The 9,230-nt window shown below is 38.0% G+C and overlaps 1 long non-coding RNA gene across 1 annotated transcript; it reads left to right on the top strand.

The window, feature by feature from the left end:
* The first annotated feature begins 1,473 nt into the window (after window positions 1-1,473).
* Window positions 1,474-6,538, top strand: LOC117796017. The gene is made up of 3 exons (XR_004620306.1): window positions 1,474-1,745; window positions 3,517-3,559; window positions 6,383-6,538. It is a non-coding gene; the product is annotated as an uncharacterized LOC117796017 (long non-coding RNA).
* The last annotated feature ends 2,692 nt before the right edge of the window (window positions 6,539-9,230 follow it).

The raw sequence follows: 9,230 nt of genomic DNA, 5'->3' as shown, positions 1-9,230 counted from the left end.
CGTATGAAAAACTCAGGAGTGCCCCTGGATTTGTCAGCATTGATATTTTCAGTGGGATGCTCAGATTTTCAGTACGATGGCCAAGATCAGAGCACTGGGGATGAATAATGAACAAGGATGTGAAAATACTTGTTATGTGCTGCTCTCTCAAGAAGTTTGGCAATGTGAGGAAGGAGGAAGGTAAAAGTGTAGTGGGAGGGATGCGCAATGCTGAGAGGGTATTTTTTGTTATTATTGGTGATCTTTGTTATTTTTCATATGGGAGAATCATAATACGTTTATAAAGCAAGCGGAAAGTAAACTTGAAAATACACGAAACAAAAGAAATACATCACGCAAGTTCCTGATAAGAAAAAAATGACAATTTTCTTTGCTCTCAGTGACACCAGAAAAAATGCCTGGGACATCTGCTTTCCCTGAACGATCCAACCTGACTTCCTATGAGGTCCTAACAGCTTATAGATTGAGATTTATGTTCTGTTAGGAGCAGACATCAAATCAAGGGGAATCTACACACTCTGCCTGTCCCTGTAATTCTATGGGTTTAGTCCAAGCTGTTTAATACAGCAGCCGTGAGCCATTGGTGGCTATTTCAATTAAATTTTAAATTAAATTAAAAATTCAATTTCTCAGTTGCACTAACCCCATTTCAAGACCATGTGTGTCCCATGGTTCCTGTGTTAGGAAGCATGGTACAGAATACTTCCCTTATCACAGAAAATTCCTTTGGATGGTACTGTTCTGGGAGATGAAATAAACCCCATTTCTCTCTGGGGTTTATCACAGAAAGAGGAGAACCTGATGCATCATCCTGTTGACCTTGAACCCTGTGAGCACAGTCCTCCCCACTGTGTTCATTGTCTTTTATTAGTTCTCTCTGTGGAATCAACTTTGTCTCTTAACCTCTAACGGCACCCCAGGGTACCACTGGTCCTTTTGAAATCTTCTTCATTTGCCACAGGTCCCTCCCTTGAAGAGTTTGGTAAACAGTCTCAGCCTTGACTGTGGAAACACTATGCCAGCTGTTCTCTTCATTGAGCCCTATACGCTACCCCAGCATGCGTCCACTCCTCCTGCAGAAGCTAGCCCTGCGACCAGCTGCCACAGCATTCCACCTGTATAATATGGATAAGACTGGTCACCTTACAGTCACTTAGCACACCAAATGAAATGGGGATGAAAACAGTGCCTACCTCAGTGGGGTTTATGAGGCTTGCATGACCCAAATTTGTCACATTATTAGTGTGATGCTTGCCAAATTACACACTGTCATTCCTGCCTTCCTCCCTTCCCTCCTTCTTTCCTCCCCCCCACCCGCCCACCTCTCTCTCTCTCTCCATTCTCTCTCTTTCCTGCCAGCACTATGTCAGAGGTTATATTTGATTACAGTCCAGAAGCCCTGAGTAAGCAGTAGCTTAATAGCTTTGCTATTTTTTGTACAACGCAGAAGCTGGTGGGGACAGGGGCCGGCCATGGCCCACTAGCTGAACGACACGGCTTCTAGGATTTCTTGGCCTTTCCCTCCTGCTGGCATGAATACTGCTATCATTAAGACTGTGATTCACGCTGAAGAAAGAGGAAGACCTAGTGCTTGTCTAAGCAGGAAAAAGCTTCCCTCAGAAATCCCTGAGGAATCTGGAAGGTTGGCTTTCAGCTGCCCAGCCTTCACGGTAAAGAACAGCAGGGAACATGGGTGAGAGCTGAGTGGAGGGAGATGACCTGTAGATTCCTCCGCGGGATAAGAGGTAAGCTCCTGTGTGTCCAGTTTTCTTCCCGTGGCTCCTCTGTGACTTCATTTAGGAGAAATTCTTATCCTTCTTTTAGGCGTGTCTAAGTGGCCACAGAAATTTAAGAATCCGTTCTCCCAGTTCCTTTGGGACCCTCACCCCACCCTCTTGTGCCTTGTGCATTCACCACGTGGGCGCGATGGTACAGAACTGACGACTGGATTTAAGGGGCGTTTCCATCTGAATACAATCTTTATTAAAGCCTCTGGACTTAACAACTCCTCATGTCTTCTTAAAAAATGCAGTCAGTAGCCATGTGGTTAGTTTCTCTCCACAGTTCTGACCTCGCAGATTCCACTCCGCAGACTTTACGTGTTGGATCAGAATAGGCTTTTCAACACAGAGCATGATACAACGACATAAAAAGCTCTTGTCATAAACAGAGGCTCCATACATTCCATTTTGTAATGATTTGTCTTCTTTAAGTCTTTTCCCATTTTTTCATATCTGCGGTGTCCATTTTCAGACTAAGACCTGTGTATGACTGTTTTTAGTATTTCCTTGAACCCATATAGGCACGTTAGTTGACGTGTGTGTATGATATAATACACACATATCTTGGAAATGGTGAATATTCCTATTTTTAACCTTTTCACGTTTTATGGTTTTAGTTATTCCCACAATTCCTTTGGTATTTAAAAAGAAGAAAATATTAAGGAAAAAATATATATAGCTCAGAGAATATTTGATACATTAAATGCTTTCTAATTTGGAGATCCTGTGAGTAATGTCAAAACTTACAGTTCATAAATAGTTTCATTGTAATGTTGAACATAAACATTGCCCATAAAGTCCAGACCCCTGAGTAAGGCACTTTGGGAAAAATGTTCAAAGACCCACCATACTTTTAACTAAGAAGTACCAATGCTAAAGTTACGAACATCCGTTTAGAACGGTTTTCTATTAAGGACTGTTCTTTTACAAGGAAAAACTGAAGAAAATGTCACAAGCTTACTATTACATCATGCTATAGACTTTCTACACTTCTGTAAAGCCCAAGGTTATATGAGCTTAAAACCCCCCAATAAACTGCCACCGAAAAGCTGCTCCATTTCACACAGTGGACATTCCTGGAGGCTGTGTTCAAAGAAGGACATCTCAGCCAGACTCCTACAATGGAAATTGCTTTTTTTTAAAAAAAAAAATTCAGTTTTAAAACAAAAGCTGTAGTTTGTAGGTCTCCTCTAAGAGATCTGTTGGAGGCAAGGGAAGACAAAGCAAATCAAATCCAAATAAAGCAAAGACAACTCCAAGACAAATATGATTCACAAAGCAAATGGGAAGGGGAGTGATTCTCAGAATCGCAAGTCACATATGTTAGGGCTTGTGTTTATTCTTTGCAAGATTCCAAAGGGAGAATTACTCTAGAGCAAAATATTATGCACTCCACAAAACCAGGTATTGGACGTGAGGGCAGTGTCCCTTTCAGTGGAGTATTGGCTTTTTGAGAGAAAAAACAACTAATCAGTGCTATAAGCAAAGTAGGGAATGGGAAAGTTGAGGAGAAAAAAACCCAGATTTGGAGTTCTGATTCCGGCACTCTTCATTATGTGACCATTGGTGTCACTTAAGCTGTCTAAAATCTCAGTTTCATTAATTTAAAAAAACCACTGTGGTATGTCAATTATGGGATTATCCCATTCTGAGAGGCAAATGCTGGCAGACGCGTACAGAATTGCTTTGTGAAATGTAAACACTGAAATAATTGCTTTGTGATTTTTTTTAACAGACTGTACAGGAAAACAAATACAAGTTTTTGGACAACAACAAAGGTATGGATTTTCTATTTAAGCTTTAGTTTGGACAAATGAATAAACATTAACTATCTTAAGCAGATAGAAATATTAACTAAAATATTAAGATATTTACCACAAGATTTCAACTACTAATGGTTTCCCAATGACTAAAACATCATCTACATTTTCAGTATTCCCTTGTATGGCATGCTACAACTCAAAATAATTTTCTTTTTTTGTTTGTTTCATATGGTATTTAAAACTGGGGCTGCCCATGTTGCAGATTTCCAACTTCTACTGTACGAAACTCCCATACTTCCACTTTATCCACTAGTATTTGATAACATATGCATAGAAAGTACTCAAGAGAGGCTGGGGTGGGAACTCAACCCATTGGCTTCCCATCATGAGGCTTTCATCAGGAGCACTCCTTTTTAATATAACAGAAAAGTACTTCAAAGAAACTAAATTAAAGATATAAATAAAAAGGAAGTCACCACTTTCCATGTTAAGACTCTATCACCTCTAACTGCATTTCTTTCCCAAAGCTCTGCGGTCATGAGGAAGACTCTCCTAATTTACCACATTCATTTTAATGCAATGACTAGTCCTGTGAGGTGTATGTGGCTTGATGTTTTTCTATAATCAAGCATGTGTTGTCCCATACTCCAGCCGCCAGGCACATATGGCTCTTTAAATTAAATTTTAAATTAATTAAAATTAAGTAAAAGTTAAAACTCACTTTTTCAGTCACACTAACAATATTTCATGTGTTCGCAGCCATTCATATGTGCCTGGAGGGCTGCCATATTGGCTGCTGTTGCAGAACATTTTCTTCAGTACAGAAAGTTCTACTGGGCAGTGCTTGACCAGCTTCTTTCCACTTGGTCCATGATGACTTTATCTTAAAAATGAATAAAGGAAATAACTATGAAAAAAAATCATTCATGGTAACATAAAGTTCAGATCTGGGAAGAACAGGAAAAACTATCGGTTTGGCCCAGATTCCGGCCTTCCTCCAGACGAGATTGTGTTATTCATATCTCCAAGGTAAAGCAACGTGGGCCCCAGAAATACAGGTGGCTGGTTCAAATTCACAGAGAAAGGGTGTTAAACAAGGGACTTGAACTTGGGTCCCCTTTTCTTACTGCCATCTTTCTTTTCTAATTCCACACTGACACTTCTTCATTCATCATGCACACTTAAAAGACAAAATTCAACAGGCTTCAATTTTATTGATGATAATTGCCTTTGATGATAATTCCTTGTAAAATCTCAAGCTGGTAAGAGCATGACTATGAAAACACATTCACAATAAAGCCATAAACAAAAATACCACCTCGCTATCATATATGATCCATGAAAAAGTAATTGTTAAAATTAGCATGTGTCTATGTTCTATACATAGTAACACATATCTTAAGCACATAGTTTCACTAACACACATTTCAATAATATATGTGACATAAATTAGCATTATTATGCCAATTTCATAGATGAAGAAATGGAAACTTAAAGAGGTCATGTATCATCATGGCTAAGACCCCAATGCTAGAAAGAAGCAGACGTCCTAAAATTTAAATCCAGGTATGTTTGACTGTAAAAACCCATTTCCCCAGTCAGAGTGCTCCATAGATAATCCCCTGTGAAAAGTGAGCTAGGTAAAATGTTCTCTAAGTTTTTATCATCTCTAACACTGCATAAGGCTTTGTGTGTGTGTGCAGATAGGTGTGTGTGTGCACGTGTATGTGTGCGCATGAGAGAGAATGATATTTTTTATATGTTATTATATTTCTGCTCGGATTTCCAGTGTGACTGACTTATTCCAGGGGAATTAATTCATATCATAAAGATAATCAAAGAGGAAGTTAAGATAAAGATGTAAAAGAACAAGAATTTATCAACTTATTAAGCATAGATTTATCAAATGTAAGAAGCAAACAGTTCCTCCTTGCTGTCCCTGTTCCAACTTGTTCTCCCTTCCCTTTTTCTCCATCTCTCTTGCTCATACTCATTCTGAGTAAATTCAGTTTAAAAGTGTGGGTCATATTTACATCCAGCAGGGGAGATTTGTCTTATGAATGGAAGCGTGGGTGCGATACTCATTTTTTCAGTCCAAAACAAAACAATGGAAACAAATTTATTGAGTGTTTCTTATGTTATAGAAATCATGCCATGGTTTAGCTATACAAAAGATAAATTCAGCAGCATCTGTGGACTAAGGGGCATATTGAGTTTGGAAGATAAATGATGAATTTTAAAAATCCTGAACCAAACGATAACAACACAGTGAAAACCCTCTAAATAAAAGGCTTCCTGGGACAAGTGTCTGTTGAGAGATTATGATCGCAACATAGATCATCATGCTATTTATTAAAGTAAATATTCATTCTATTGAATGGGTTGCTGGTAGTAACAGGAATAAGATGAGGGTTCATTTCTAGTATGTGCCTCATTCTATCCTGCTGTATCCTGGGAAAATGGAGGACAATCAGCATCTTTTTCACTTCGCCATCTCTTTCCTACATGTTCTAATGATGAGTTTCCTTTTAGAACGTGAATGATCCAACTCCCACCCCATCTTATCTTGAAACCCATAATGAAATAGATACATATGCTAGCAAGTGTCCGAATATATCATTATTCACAGTGTGAGAATGTTAACATAGCATTATGGAAATATGAAGAACCTTGCATATGAATGAAATTCTCTTATATGAAGTATTCACAGGCTGAAAAGTTGTCTCGAGCTTCATTGATTCAAGCAACAAATGGGGCATATGATCTGGAGAAATTTGCCCATCAATATCCTTCTTTCTAGACCAACTGTCAGTTGAGCATGTCTGTGCTGTTTTCCAGATGACCACCAAAAGAACTCATTCCTCTGGAGCTGTTTTTCATACTGCTGTATCTTTGAATTGATCAAATGCCGAGAGACTTGTTGCTTTCAAACCTTGTGGGAGCCATGCACTGGCAGGGAGAGATAGAAACCTTCTTTTAGCAGCTGATTACCAGCCCTTGTTATAGCCTTGCACAGTCTGTGCTCTGAGAAAAAGTCAAGAGCTAACACCAGTGCCAAACACTTTATTTCTGTGTTTTACCTATTAGATTTTCATAAGCCTGTATTACAACCAAATTTTAACACCGAGTACACAATATTAAATATTAATTTAAAAGAACTTGAGAGAAATCATATTACGCCTTCTAGTACATTTAATTTAAAATGCTAAGAGCAAATCTTTTCCCTGTATACTGTGTTCGCCTTTTTGGAAACAGGAACATGCAAACTGATTTTCATTTTTATTAAGTGACGACCTATAATTGGGCAAGTCTCAGAGAGTCAGAAAGTAAAACTCACATACCATGGGAAATGGACAAGTTCTTATTACTCAATATTTCATTTTCCCGAGGCTTGCTAATTATTTCACCCAACAACCAATTGAATCTTTTTAAATATAATCTCCCCTTGCAATATTTCATGAATTTAAAAAAAACAGTTCTCAATAATTTTCTAAGAAAGAAGCAGCAGCATTGAAAATCAGTTAAAGTCAGAGCCACAGTTTTCAAAAATGGGGGGGGGTACCATAAGCGAGCACTGTTATTCCATTTTATTATTTATTTGTTTTTATTTCTTTTCCTTTACCTCAGCACTTTGGTTTGATGATCTGCTTTATTGTTGTTGTTTGTTTTTCTAGCAATCCTTGGGGGATGCAACTGTATAGATTTTATTTCATACTTTTTTTTTTTTTTGGAGAAGACTGTTGAAGAAGTGACAATAGTCTCTATTTCAGTTCGGAGGAAAGACATGATGAAAAGGCTATGCATTAAAATCCATGCCCAGCAGATGGAAGGGAGGTGTTAATTCGCTGTCTCTGAGTAGCCTGGTCACACAGAGTATAACCATTTGAGTCATTTCATTCAAAACCCTCAAACGTTTGGCACACAGACAGTTATTATGACCTGGCAAACTCACAGTGTCTTTACGGTCCTTTGAAATAATCATGTCGTCCTGTTAGTGATCCTCGGAAGTTTAAATGACCTTGGCTGCCTTCATCTTTGGAATAACTTGGTAGTGAAGATCACTGGACACCCCCCCCAACTCCCCTAATTTTACAACGTTGAAAAGAAAGCAGAATTGATGTCAGTCTAAAACGGCGGCAAAGCGATCTATTTGTAAATAACCGAAATGATTGATTCATGTTATTTAACTTCAGCCAATGTTTACTGATCATCTTTATCAGAACATGAAGTTTCTACCAACTAAGTAAATACTGATAAGTGAACATTACAATGACAAATTTATCTAAGGCTAGAGTAATCTCAAGAAACTCCTTGCTGAGTTATGGTCTTAGATCATAGTTTGATTTTAAATACAGTCTCCAAACCAAGCTCTGTTATAACCCTTACACTAAATGGTATTGTTTTTTTAAAAGAGAGGATATTCAAATTCGTATGTGTGAATTAAAATCACATTGGACATATTTTAGTCATTATGAAATTTTAGGTTACAAAGGGATATTTGCAACTCTCCACTTCTCACTTTTCCCATTATAGTGTCTTTAGTTCAAGTTTTCATTGCCTTTGCAAAATTCACCCTAACTTCTGTCTTTTAAAGTTTTTCCCTATAAATCCCCTTTTCTTTACAACACATTGCAACGGAGCGGGCTACCTAAGTTCAATTTAATTTTATCCCCCTGCTTTAAATTTTCTGTTGCCTGTAACAAAGTCCAAGCCCCTCAGCCTGGCCCACAAGACCACGAAAAATCTGCTCTCTTCTCTACCTCGAGTTCTACCATTGGCCAACTCGCATAGCTGAGCAGTTTCCTACACAAACATACGCATGTACACATATGTACTCACAGGACATGTTTATGTGCACACGCACACACCCGAACACACACACAATGGATCCAGCCGCTCTGACCACTGTTACACCAACCTAATGGTGTGGCCTATTTCAACAGCAGGGATCTGAGCCAGCGCAGGAGCTGTGGCCCACAGGTGGGGAGCAGCTTTTCTGGTCTATCTTCTGTGAATTTTTTGGTAACCAAAACTGACCTCTTGGCTGATAGAGCTTCCTAGAGGGTTTTTTTGGTTTGTTTTTGTTTTTATTTTAATGCATCATGGAGAATGGAATAGAGGGATCCAAGGAATGAGAAAGGCCACTACAGAATTAATTTCATACTTAATAATTATTTCATACTTAATTAATAATTAATTCGTACTTCAATTTGGTGAAGCTGTAAGAAGAGATGACTTTTTTCTTTGTTTTTGTAGGTCTTTCTCAGCTAAACACAACATGTTAACATGTGATGACTTTCCAGAATCTTCTGGAGAGAGTGAGAAGACCCCTCTTCTCCCGTTTATCTCTTCAGTCTCTTTTTGTGACTTTATAATTAGACATAATCTAATTGAGTAGGGGTTGATTTGAAAAGTATTTATTTATTTATGTACATAGATAATTATTTAAGGATTGTGTAAGGATCAGAATGCTCATTAGTTAATTTATATAAAAATACGTGGGGTGATTATAACTGCTTTGTAGAATATAGTCTAAAAAGTCAAATGTTACTGGTCTGTTGATACATTGTAATGCTAGCTATGAAGAAATGACAATTGAAATAAATCAGGCACCATATCTTAGGTCTTAGGCTTAAATTATTAAGTGTGAAAAAATCAATTCTTTTATTTTTTTCTTTTAAAAATC

This window comes from Ailuropoda melanoleuca, chromosome 14, assembly GCF_002007445.2.
Source record: "Ailuropoda melanoleuca isolate Jingjing chromosome 14, ASM200744v2, whole genome shotgun sequence".
In the NCBI taxonomy this organism is placed as follows: domain Eukaryota; kingdom Metazoa; phylum Chordata; class Mammalia; order Carnivora; family Ursidae; genus Ailuropoda; species Ailuropoda melanoleuca.
The sequence above is the reverse complement of the archived record's forward strand: the minus strand, read 5'-3'. Positions and strand labels throughout refer to the sequence as shown.